The sequence below is a fragment of the Rhinolophus hipposideros genome (genome assembly GCF_964194185.1).
Source record: "Rhinolophus hipposideros genome assembly, chromosome: 18".
NCBI classification, from domain to species: domain Eukaryota; kingdom Metazoa; phylum Chordata; class Mammalia; order Chiroptera; family Rhinolophidae; genus Rhinolophus; species Rhinolophus hipposideros.
Genome location: NC_138064.1, coordinates 20,874,724 through 20,887,865, shown reverse-complemented (window position 1 = coordinate 20,887,865; position 13,142 = coordinate 20,874,724). Strand labels below are relative to the sequence as shown.

Sequence of the window (13,142 nt, the reverse complement as noted above, 5' to 3'; positions counted from 1 at the left end):
TGGAGTCTGATGATTGATTTTGATTGTTTCCCAATATTGTTTCTCCTTATTGAATAACTGAAGAACAGGAATTTACTTAGTCCCTTACCTCTTTGTCATGAACATATGGCCAACATATTAGGGTTTTTCAGAAAATCAGAATATATATATACATATATATATACACACAGAGAAAAAGTGTATACACATTTTAAGAAAGGAAAAAACTATTAAAATTGTAATACCCAATATATACCAATAACAAAAGATAAATATAAGTCACGTTTGACTTCTGCAATTACCAGTGGTGCTCAAAGTGGTTACCATCAGCGTCCAGACACTTCTGATTGTGGCAAACTTCTGCTTGAGCAATGTTGACCAAAGTGTCTCCTTGAATACATTTTTTGGCACGCTCTGTGTGTGTGTGTCTGTGTGGAGAGAGAGAGAGAGAGAGAGAGAGAGAGAGAGAGAGAGAGAGAGAGAGATTCATTATAGGAATTGGCTTACATGATTATGGAAGGTGAAAAGTCTCATGATCTGCCATTTGCAAACTAGAGGACCAGGAAAGCTGGTGGTGTAATTCAGTCAGAGTCCAAAGTCCTGAGAATAGGGCAGGCAATGAGTGCTGTGTGGGAGTTTGAAGGCCTGAGAACCAGGATGTCTTAAGGGCGGGAGAAGACGGATGCCCTCGCTGAAGCTAAAAAGAGCAAATTCTTTTGCCTTTTTCTTCTATCTCAAAAGAACTGGATGATGCCTGCTAGTGTTGGTGAGAAGATGTTCTTTATTCAGTCTGCTAGTTCACATGCTAATCTCTTCCAGAAACACCCTCACAGACACACCCAGAAGTAATGTTTTACCAGCTATCTGGACATCCCAGTCAAGTTGACACATACAATTAACCATCACAGCCAGTAAGAAAAATGCCTCGTCAGTGATGACATTAATTATGGTAATAATATTTTAATGATGATAATAATAAATACAGGGTCAATTATTGCTATACTAAGAAATACATTATATCATTCAAAACTTACAACTCTGTGAGGTGGCTATCATTTTTCTTATTTTTGCAAATTAAAAAATTAAGTCTTGAAGAAGTTGAATAACTGGTCATGATATCACAGCTAAGGTAAAACTATAGACAAGATTTCAGATCTGTGTGGGATAAGGACTCTACTCCACAGCCTCCATGTGATATGAGTTTTAGTGTTTTCCAAATTGTGACGATATGTTCCTCTCCAGACACTATTCATAATCTCCAAAGAGGAGCAAACGACTCTGTGCACTATTTATTGCTCCTGTTATTACGCACAGCTTTTTTATTTAAAAAGGAGAATGTTGCTAATGATAAATTGTACTCTGTTATTGAAATAAGCCTTGTAGACATTTGAAGAGGTTTGGAAACCAAAGAAAACAGACATTCCAGAAGAAGCATGACCTGCTTTTTTTTTTTTTTTTAATACATCTTTCCTTTTGCTAAGATCTCCTAAAAATATTTCCATTTTTATAAAAGCGTCTGGTTTCTTTGTGAAAATAGCTGCAAGGATTTGTCACTGGGTAGGTTCATTAAAAATTACAAGCATTTGCCATTACTGTGAAAAGTTCCTGTAGCCTGTTTCCTGCACTTGGGGAAGGGAGCAGCTTTCCAGTGGTTGCCCATGAATTTTGGAGGCCTGCACCTGCAGATTCCAGCCTCAGGCACAGGCACTGAGAGAACAGCCCCCATTTTATAAAAAATAAAAAAAAAAAAAAAAAAAAAAAGGAAAAAAAAAAGAAAGAAATGAAAACTTCTGCTATTCTACACAAATGTTTGGGACAGAGAAATGGACCTCAATGAGATAAACAAAACCCGTAAACCATTGAGATTAGATAAATTGCTAACGTTGTTTGGAAGGCCAAGCAGGAACAAACATTCTCTTCCTAAATTTCCTCCCCTGCCGGCACTTGGGACAACCACACCATCTGATTACCCAGGATAATTTTTTTATCTTTCTAGACTGTTGACATGAAGCCTGAATTCAGGCACAGGAATAAGTGTACTTCCTATAGTGATTTATTGATTGATTGATTATTTATTATTTTATTTTGAGAAATCATTTGACCTCTCTCGTTACTTTTTGTGATTGCTGGAACCAACAATATCAAAGAGTAGTGTGCTCACATGGTCTATAATAGGAAGATTGTAGTAAATCACACTGTATTTAAAGCTTAAGTACTGGCATAATTATTGCCACTAAACAGAGTTCCTGCTTTTTTTTATGGTTCCATCTACATCTTGTATCAGTGATACTTCAGTTTCTTCTTGATATAGGTTTTTCATACTAATAGCTGGTAAAATTTATGCTGCAGGGTAAGTAAACATTTGTGAAAACATTCTGTCATTTATTTGTTTATTCATCGACTCCACAAATTTCTATGAAATGTCTAATCTCTGTCAGACATTCTTGTGGATCATGGGGACTTAGCCACGAAAAATAAAGATCAGATTCATGCTTTTGTAGAGCTCATGTTTTAATTGGGGGGGGGGTAGAGTGGAGGTGAATGCAACAAAAAAGAAGATATCAGGTAGTGATATTTCTCAAGAGAAATTAAAACAAAGTGAAGCAATCAAGTGTGCCTGGAAACGGGCTTTAGATCAGGCAGTCAAGGACAGTCCCTCCAAGGAGGTGGCATTGAAGCTGATACCTGAATGACAAACTAGATGCTGTGCAAAGACCTGATGGAGGAGTATTCTAGGCAGAGGGTGACAGCTAATGCAAAACTACAGCTACAATGTGGACATGGCTAGACACACGTCATGTCACCTTGATCTATTACCCTGACTTGCTTTCACCTTTACTGTTTAAAACGTACCTTCTGTACTCTGTCCCATCACACCTTACCCTTCCACTTTGTGTATTCTTAATGAAAACTATATTGTTAGGGGCCTAGACAAATATTGTTTTAGCTGATTGATTCTGCAGTGTTTCAGAGAAATTATTCCACATTTGCAATAATGTTATAAAACAGTTTAGTTTAAAAGTGCTTAAGAAACAGGTAAATTTAAAAACAATTCCCCCAAAGTCTTTTATCTCAAAACTTGTATTAACATTAGCAAGTATAATGTCTCTTGAAAACATGAAGAAAGAAAGAAAAAACACACTTCTTTTTATGTCTGGAAAGATATGGGAAACTTTTTTCCCAAACGAGGAAACTTTGAAGCTGGGAGACAGATTCACACATTCATAACGTGAAACTTCCAGGGCATCATTTCCTAAATTATTTCTTTCACTGCCCTCTTGGTAGCTCAGGGTCACAGATGAGTGAGTTTACCTCACAAGTAAGCAGTTAGCTTCCCAAGAACAGACTCTTAACCTTAGCTCACTACGTGATTAGACTCAGAGTAAATGCATAAGATTAATGAGGTCCCTGAGTGAAAACAGTCACTTGTAAGGACAGCACTAAATCTTGAAAGTCTGGTTGTTATTGTTTGTGGAGGCTGAGCCCTGGAACAACCCCAGAAGAGATCATGGTGGTGGTGGTGGCTCCTGGTCTGGGCATATCTTTAATGCCTTGACCCTGTTTTTCTGTGACTGTCATAATGTCAGTCTCCGTTGTAATCTATTTTTGGGAGCCACTGCGTACTGTTTCTTTTTCTCACTGTGTCTAAATGCAGATCTTTTAATTTCACTTTTACTCCACTTATTTTCCCAGATGATAGAAAGAGGACCCATTCTCACATCTGGAAGTGCATGCTTTATAAAGTTCTAGTTTATTCTCCTTCCAAGTACACTAAAGATTTTTTTTTTCTTTCCTCGTATTGGTCTTCTAGTAGACCATAAAATTGTGAGAAAAGAGTCTGTAAACTCTTCCCATTCTCCTCTATTTCCCCCTATGTGGTTGCTTTTTTCAATCCTATATCATTTTACTAAAGGAAATATAGAAAATTGACCACTAGGGAGAAAGGAGAAAAGGAAGGAGAAACCATTGGCATCGAATAATCAGCCAAGCAATACAATGACAGGAGATTTAATATTGGCAAGCAAGATAGCCTGGTTGGAGAATGTGTATGCAAAGTATAAATAGATTATAAACAAATACTTATACACATGAGGAAAACCTGAATTGACTCCACTCTTCCAGTGTCCGTCAACTGACTACTAATGGTGGTCTGTCTCCAAAGAGCACTCTAATAGGCAAGAATGAGGCATTGATTTTATAAAGCAGCATCTTCAAAGAGGGGAAAATCAAGCCTGCAGGGAAAGAAAGCAGAAGTGTGGCAAGAGGTCATGGGAAAGGAAGGTGTCACCATGGGGTTTGGACTTGGAGAGCAAAAGAAGTAGCAGCAGGCCACAGCCCAACCTGTCATTAGCTTAAAAAAAAAAAAAAAAAAAAAGGTAAAAAAACCTGCCACTAACCTCAGAATAGATTGGGTTGAAGGTTATTTTTTCCCCTCTCTAGACTCATTTCCTACTGGGGTTTATGTTAATAATTTCACTGCTCTCCACAGCCTTGAGTTTGAGGAGAAAGGGACTAGGTCTTAAAACTTCCAATCTAATTGTCCTGTGTATGCCCTACTGAGCTAATAGCTACAGATACACCAGTTTTCTATCAAAAGTCGCTTTATAGCAGACTGCTATTGGGTAATTGAGATAAACTTTACTAAAATTATAACAGGTTTAAACTAGCTAATTTTATTAATGCTTGTTTTTGTTTTTTACAATCCAATTACCTGGAACACTACAGTTTATTCAGAACAGGTATCTTGTTTTTATTTTTAAAATACCTTGATTATTTTTATGAATGTTTAAAAGTCAACAGCTTTTGCAGTGAAATTTCAACAAATAATTCTTAATTTTTTTCCTCCCATTTTGGATGTGTACTTACTGTGCTTCATATACACCATAGAAATTTTCTCTGTGTGTGTGTGTGTGTGTGTATACTTTTAGAAAATCAGCAATCCTAACTTATTCCTTCTCTGACAATACTGAGAAATGACCATACTCAGAAAGCTTAGTTTCTGGTCACTACTGGGTTTCCCATGAAGATAAGGGATATCTAGAATATATTTATGAATATATGTATTCATAAAACAGTACAACATACTTAAAGCAGTGCCTTAAAAATTTAATAAATCACTATTTTAGTTCACTATTTGTGTGTAACAAATCACCCCCAAAATGTACTGACTTAAAGTACAACCGATTATTTGCTCATGGTTCTGCATTTTGGACAGTACTTGGCAGGATGGCCCGTTTCTGCTCTCATGGCATTTAGCTGGGGCTGGGGATGGTAAGTCCAAGGTGACCTCTTGTTCTCCAGGACCTTTCTCCACATGGCCTCCTATCACCCGTAGTCCCAAGCTGCTTAGAGGCTGAATCTCAAGAGAGTGAAAGCAGAAGGTTCTAGGCATCTTAAAGGCTAGATGTGTTTAAAGGCTTGGCTCAGAATTGGCATAGTGCCACTTACACCACATTATATGGTTCAAAGCAAGTCACAAGTTCAACCAGATTTAAGGAGAGGGGAAGTGGACTCCATGTTGTGTTGGAAGGAATTGTGAACACTTACATGGAGGAAACGAATTATTCACCACCACATTGGGAGATTATCTAGCATAACTGTTGTGTAAATATATCTTGAATAGAATGAGAAAACTCCTCATCCTAATTATGAATGCCTTTTGGTACTGATATGTCTTACCTGTAAACATCATGCTGTAATTTTGTGTTCACTCTTAATTCTACACTATGACCTTGTATTTCCTTGATTTGGAGTTATGACATTTCACATTATTGATCTGCAATCTAACAATAAAGAGCTGCGCCTCTCACCCAAGTCAGACCATTTCCAAATGTTTGCTATTATTAACTTGGCAATCAACCGAGCTATTTTTGAAAACAACCCCTTCACTATGGTGTAGTGAAAAGAATCTGGAGGCAGATGGATTTGGTTCAAATACAATCCTGAATCTTATTGACTGTGTACATTGGGCAAGTTATTTAAATTATTTGGGTTTCATTTTCTTCTTTGTATTATGAGAATAATTATACACACCACATCAGGTTGGTAGGAAAATTAAATAAAGTAATTATATGAATCATATAATACACTCACTGGGGCACTATACTGGGAAATAGTTTTTCCTTTTCCTACTTTGCTTCAATGTGGTAATTAAATTTCCTGTATAAAAATTGTTTTTGAACATTTTGGGGAAATAAGGCCCTCCTCTGTTTGGGATTGGATACTTCTACTCACATTTTATGATAGAAAGAATTATAGTATTTGTCCCTTAAACACTTAGAGGACAAAATAAGTAGGAAAAAAGTGTAAAGTTTGATATAAATGCTTGAAGTTTTAGTTTTTTATGCTTACTGATATATGGTGTTTATATTGAGGTTTAATTTTTCAGAGTTCTTTTTCTTACTCCTTTGTAATGACAGAATTGTTCAGAAGGGAAAAGCATCTAGTATTGTTTTTATTTTGCCTTTATAGATATTAAATGATTATATGACTTTTACAACAAGGTCATCAAAAAAAAATTAATGAGGCTATTAATGACCCACCATTGGTCTTTAATAGTTAAATGAAGCAACAACAATGATAATAATGTATTTTATAATTATCTAAGAATGTTTATTGTGTATTCAAATTGCACGGAACTCATGTTATATGACAAAGATGTCTGTAGGTTACTAGAAAAGACTTGTGAAAATATTTTTGTTATGAATTTTAATTTCTAGATGTCATAGACACGTTCTTTTCTTGTCATAAAAGAGCCTTCAGGAAGTTGAATCTTTGCTCTACTAAAATTAATTGGACAGGAATTTGTAGACAGCTTGTGGGATTATATCCAAGTAGATTAAAACTTTTCAGAAAAATGCAAAATTATTATTAACCAAATTATTGTTGCAGGAAGTTTTATTCAAGCAAATATAGAAATAGTTGTTAAATGACAGTTTGCATCTGAGATGTATCATAAGGACTCTATTTTGAATGTTGAATAAAAGCTAAGATTATTCAGCAAGTGCTTGTGTCACCATAAAGACAGAGCTCACCAAAAATGCAGAGCTGAAGGTGGTGTGACACATCTTCTCATTCACAGCTGAGTGGGCAGGTGACACGTGTTAGAGAGAGCGCTGCTTTCTGATTTTCCGATGGTAAAGCTTGTCAATTAAATTGAATTTGGGGTTTTCAAAATGTCAGAGTAGATGACCTCTTCGGCATATTTTAACATTTGACGAAGTCTTTTGTATGGTTTCAGAGCAGAGTCTTCCTTTTCCAGTTAATACTAAATCATCAATGTTTTGGCAGGAAGCAGAAAAGTGCCATGAGGATTATGATTCTGGAGAGTTAACATTTAAATGCTCATTATACATTACATTTATAGAAAATATTGAGAGGAACTTTCTCCCTGGCAGCTTCATCCAAGATTTGGGCTCTTTCTAGAATAAACTGCACTTCTCTTTAACACTATCCTTGTGATCAGTGAGTATAAGTGGAATTACCAGATGTCCCATAATGGGTCCATTTTTTACTATAGTGATTATATCCTCTTGTAATGAATTCATGTCAACTTGCCTTCTACCAAGCCAGCCTATGTTTTTCGACTTTCGAAAGAGACAACACAAAAGAGATAGTTTTTCACTTTGGACATGACTGAGTAGCCACTGGCTCTCAGGGGAAATAGACCCCACAAAGTAGCTCAGAGATATGTGGATGCACTATTGCAGACATGCGGACTCATTATTTGCATTAGATGTTTGGTATTAACTCATGTATGCTATTTCTTTTAAGTCCGGCATAATTATGAGCCACATGTGACTAAGGTAGAGTGATTCCAGGGAATGGATTGGCATACATCAAGAGCTTTAGAAGAGAAATGGCAGTGGTTTATATTTATTACCTTTTGTTCATGGAAACCTCTGAAGGCAGCTGCTGAGCAGAAGTCATTTGTCATTCTTTCTCTCTCTTTGAGTGCCAATTTGCCAAGTGACTTTCCATATCAGTGACAGCATTTACACAAAGCTAATACAGTGTTTTAATCTTAGTGGGAAGCATAGAATCTGAATATTCTACTTATAGCACAATGACAATGGTACTTAATACCAAACAGCAACTTTTATCCAGGGATATCTATGTAATTTACAATTGAATTGGCACAAAGTATTTACAAACATTAGGGGCACTGGGTATCCATATTTGGACCATAATTTATTTGACTTTTGAATACCCTGAAAGGAAATGTGAATTTTTCATTCAGCATCTTCAAAGAGTATAAAATGACTACCTCGGGCATATAATAACCAAAAAGTTTAGTCACACTCATATACACAATCTTGGAACTGCTTTTATTTACCACTCTCATCCTTATTTCAAGTCTAGTTGTATACTTTATGAATCCACAAATGATTGCCTTTATTGAAAGTTTTGTGTTATTCAAGATGACTTGTAAAGTTTACTCAATCTTCCCTAGCAAGGGAAACAGGAAATTCCAGAGAACACTAGACTCAGCAAACCTATAAAATCTGAGAAAGCAGACCATTATTTCTGGAGACATTTCACATAACACTTTGGGAAGCAATGACTAATTAGTTTTTGGTCTTAACAATAGCACTTTCAGGGGATTTTTTCCCCCTCCTTTTATAGCTTTCATATTAGAAAAAGAAGGAAAATAACTCTGAATGATGAAATATTGGCAACGCGTGCACTTGCTTCGCTGTAGGAGCTCAACTCTTTGATCCTTAGTACAATTACCTCCATTGCCTGGCTGGTATGAACTGGCTGGAGAGTAGCAACCAATCGTTGCAGGCACGACATCATCCTAATGTGCTTTGCCTCTAATAACTGACTGATTATTTCAAATTGAAGGCTCTGTTCTATGTCTAAATTCCTGTTGTAATAAGTTAAAACTTTAAAGAAGTATAGTTGCTTGTTCATGCCTACGGCCTCATCTTTCCATGGCAGCACTTTGCCTAGCTATCTACCCACAACTACCAGTAAATACTTAGTCATGAGCGAGGGTAAGATTTATTTTGCGTTCTGTAAATATAAATATTTGCAAACTCAATCTTCCTCCCTCCCTCATTTCTTCCCTTTTCCTTCCCTTCCTTCCTCTTCCTTTCCTTCCTTATCTATTTAATTATTTGTTCATTTATTCACTCACTTTAGAATTCTACTTTTCTCTATCTATTTTCACTCAGGCCATCTTCCTTGACTCTTCCTTTCTCTCCCATTCCACAGTCAGTCTCTGAATACTGAGCTCCACCTCTGCTATAATCCTGCTGATCCTGGCCTCCACCATGGCTCTCTGATTACTGCAAAAGTTTTCTCTTGATCTCCTTGCTTCTGCTCTAAATTCATTGCTCCCCTGCCCATGGCGCTAATTTATTCTAAACCCAGAAGCCTGAGTGAGCTTGCAGAAGTCATACCATGTCTCACCTCTGCTCAGACCCTCTAATAGCGTCTCATCTCTCTCCGAGCAAAAGCAGAAAGTGTTTCCCAGAGTCTATAAGAATCTGTGCCTCCCCTGGTTCTAATTCATCTCCTGCCACTCTACTACCACATAGGCCTCCTTGCTATACCCTCAACATGCCAGGCACACCCATAATTAGGTGGGTTTGTACTTGCTCTTCCTACTGGTTAGATAGATAGAGCTCATCTCCCTAGGCTGCTCTCTGATTCAGTCTTCAGGTCTCTGCTCAATTGTCACCTTCTCAGAGAGGCTTTTCCTGACAACCCGGTATAATACAGCGGTTCTACCCCTAGTGCACCCCACCCCACCCCCTGTACCCCTTACCCTGCTTTTTCCACAGCACTTATCACCAACCAGCAAAATGTATATTTATTTAGTTGTTTGTAGTCTGTTTCCCTTTATTAGAACATAAACTTTATAGCGGCAGAGATTTTCTTTTGAAACTACTGTACTCTTAGAATAGAATAATGCCTACCATGAGTAGGAATTGTTGAATGGGAAAAACAAGAGACAGAGAAGAAGAAATGATTAATAATTAATTTGTCTACCAGCTCCTTTTTATTTTTTGTTTATCTTATACCGCCCACCACCATCTTGCTTAATTCAGCCAAGTACTCATGTCTAGACTGCCATAGTTTGTTTCTCTTTAGTTACAAATGTGCTACCTATCCTTCCATTTTTGTAGAAAGGTCACTTTTTTACCAGATACCAGTGTTTCTTTTAATGTTCTCAATTGCAGAGGGCTCCTGAAAGTTTTTTTTTCCCCCTGAAAGTTTGATGTATGTGTGTGTGAGTTTCTGTGTGTGTGTGTGAGTGTGTGTGTGTGTGTGTGTGTGTTTGTTACACTTGTCTTTACACTGTTTGCAATAAAAACAAAGGGAACATAAATTACATGTCCTTGATATAACTTTTCCATGTTGTTATAAGCAATTCAAGAATGAATGCAAACAAAGCATGAAGCTTAAAGTTGAAGAGACAGAAATTCAAAATTTCTTTGAATCAAATCATTGGAATTCCTATTTAGATACATTTCCAATTCAGTCTGAGAGCTGACATCAAATACAAATTCTTCTTGGTAGACTACATTGTTCTTTAAAATTTTTTTTCAGTATATAATGAAAATATTGAAACAAGGCATTTCAGTTACATTCAACTAAAGGATTGCAATATAAAATAATACAAATAATTTATTAATTCTTCTCAGGTGTTAGGAATTCTTATAGGCACATAATGTATTAGTTCATTTAAAATTTATAACAGTTCACCAACGTAAAGAATATCATCCTTATTTCACATCATGAAATTGAGGTTACCGAGAGGTTTGTTGATGTCCACAGAGCCAGGAATGCCAAAACCGGATATTGACCCAGTCTGAATTACGAGTTTAAATTTATTCCCCTAATCTAGTGTTTCTCAAACTTGTAGATCAAACCCACAATAACAAAATAATTTTAATTATGAATATTTGTACACATATACACATATTTGAAGCATAAGTTCAATATATAATACCCTTGCCATATGTAATGCACTCTATTTTTTATTCCATTCTAGTCCAGCCTAGCCTTGCCATGCCCTGCCATGCCTAGCCTCTTCTTGTCTCCTTTCTTCTCCACTGTCCTCACTCTCTTCCCCTCTTTTCTCCTCCCCCATCCACTCCCAACCCAGCCCATCTCATCCCATCCTGTCCCACAACCCAATAAATTTGATTTTTGAGACACACACTATTCTAGAAACTTCTTATATGCATGAAGCACTGTGGGTACAAATATGCAACAAAATTAGACCTTAAGGGACCTACAAGAGGATAGAAGAAATGAATTATGGTAATCATACAAAATAATACATGAAATGTCAAAGGCTTTGTGACTTCTATGAGGACATAAAAGTAGAGAGATTCTTTGGATTCCTTCTCGCAAATATTTTCAGGAGTCTCTGCCTGATGAGACCATGGGAATTGGGCAAACGACTCCTGTAATATGGTCACACCATTCCTGTGCAATTTGCCATTTATTTTTTCGTAGTCTATGTCACTAATTTTGATATCTGGTCAAAAGCTATAATGCTTTAATTTTGTGGGTTTTTTTAAATACATATGCATTATATCTCCAATAACATTATGAACGACAAATCAAGGAAACACCAAATAAGATGGTAGCTATGAATGGGCTTAAAAAACAAAGGGCTAAATAAATACATGCAATTCCTGCTGTACCCAGCATTGCTGCTAACATCGTTATTATTCTCTTATACCCCTGTGATGCCTTAAAAAGTAAACATAAAATAACTGCTTGTTGTATTGATGAATGAGCAAATTATGTACTGGTTTTAATACAGTACAATTCTTGCAATAGTGAGTATGACTGGAAATTACATATTCATTTCTCCGTATTTCAGCATTCATGTCTCTATTATGAGACAATCATTCAGTCAGTTTATTCAACGGACATTTCTTGAGAACTTGGTACATGTGGAAAGAACACTGCGCTGAGTGCATCTCCAGTGCCTGCATCATAAAGTCACAATTCCTTCCTGTGTCCCTTTTACCTCTTCAACCTCCTCTCCTGTGCATTCCTCCTCCCATTCTCCCTGGACAAGTGCTCTTTGAAAGGTTCTGAATAAAACGTGAATCCATGCCTTTGTGCCTTAGCCCAGCTGTTTAGCCTAATTTGTCTTACCAACCTAATCATGTCTTTCAATTGTGACTTTCTCCTAGGGAGAGTCAAGCTTCTATCCTTCTACCCATCTATCTACTCAGTAAATGCTCCTTGAGCTCTGAGCTGTGCAGTGGTGTTACAGCAGTAAACCTGGCAGATTCTCTGCCCTTAGGAAGCAGCGCCTTGCTCTTTGCACCCATGGCAAGCTCCCTCGTCTGTTCCTCTTGAGCAGAACCCTGTTGTTTTGTAACCATTATATGTACCAGTTTCTTGATAGGTTGGGAACTACTGTGAGGACATATATTTTAACTAATTTGTCTTTGCATTTCTAGAGCCCGTTCTGAGGCCTTGCAAGTGGTAGACACTAAATAAATGCCGAGTCAACGAATCGAGAAACTTTTGTAAAAATTGACCGGGATTTCTTATCACGAGCCTGGTTACACAAGCAATCTCCAGTCCCTCAATTCTGGGCCTTTGTTAAAGCATTCAAATACACATCTGTTTGCACACCTGGAATCAGAATTATGCTACTTTCCACCTACTGAACACTGAGGATTATGTTGGAAATTTGAATGTCATTTTTTTTATGTTTCTTTTTTTAAATTAGATTTATTGGGGTGACAATGGTTAGTAAAATTACATAGGTTTCATGTGTACATTTCTGTAATGCATCATTTATATATCAAGGGGGGAGGAGGGAAGGTAGGTGAGGGTAAAAGGGGTCAAATAGATGGTGGTGGAAGGAGAACTGACTCTGCGTAGTGAACACACAATGAATGTTCTTTATTTTTATGTCCAAAAAATCTCAAAGGAAGGCTTCTGCATAGGAGGATTAAAGTCTGCGGTTATCTAGACTATGTCAGCTAGAGATAAATAAATAGTACAAATATTTGTACTATACTAATATTGGAAATTTTGTATAATCCTATTAGGAACTCTTGTAAATTATGGTAAGGTAAACGGAAAGCGATTTCTCAATCATTTTTCATTAAAAAAATCATATGTGGTTATTTTGTTTTCACACTAATTTCAAGATAGAGCTTTAGGAATCTGTC

At 36.8% G+C, this 13,142-nt stretch overlaps 1 protein-coding gene across 13 annotated transcripts in view; it reads left to right on the top strand.

Moving 5' to 3' along the window:
• Nucleotides 1-13,142, top strand: part of HDAC9 (histone deacetylase 9) — an 857,167-nt gene that overhangs the window by 319,436 nt on the left and 524,589 nt on the right. The gene's annotated exons all lie outside the window — the stretch shown is intronic.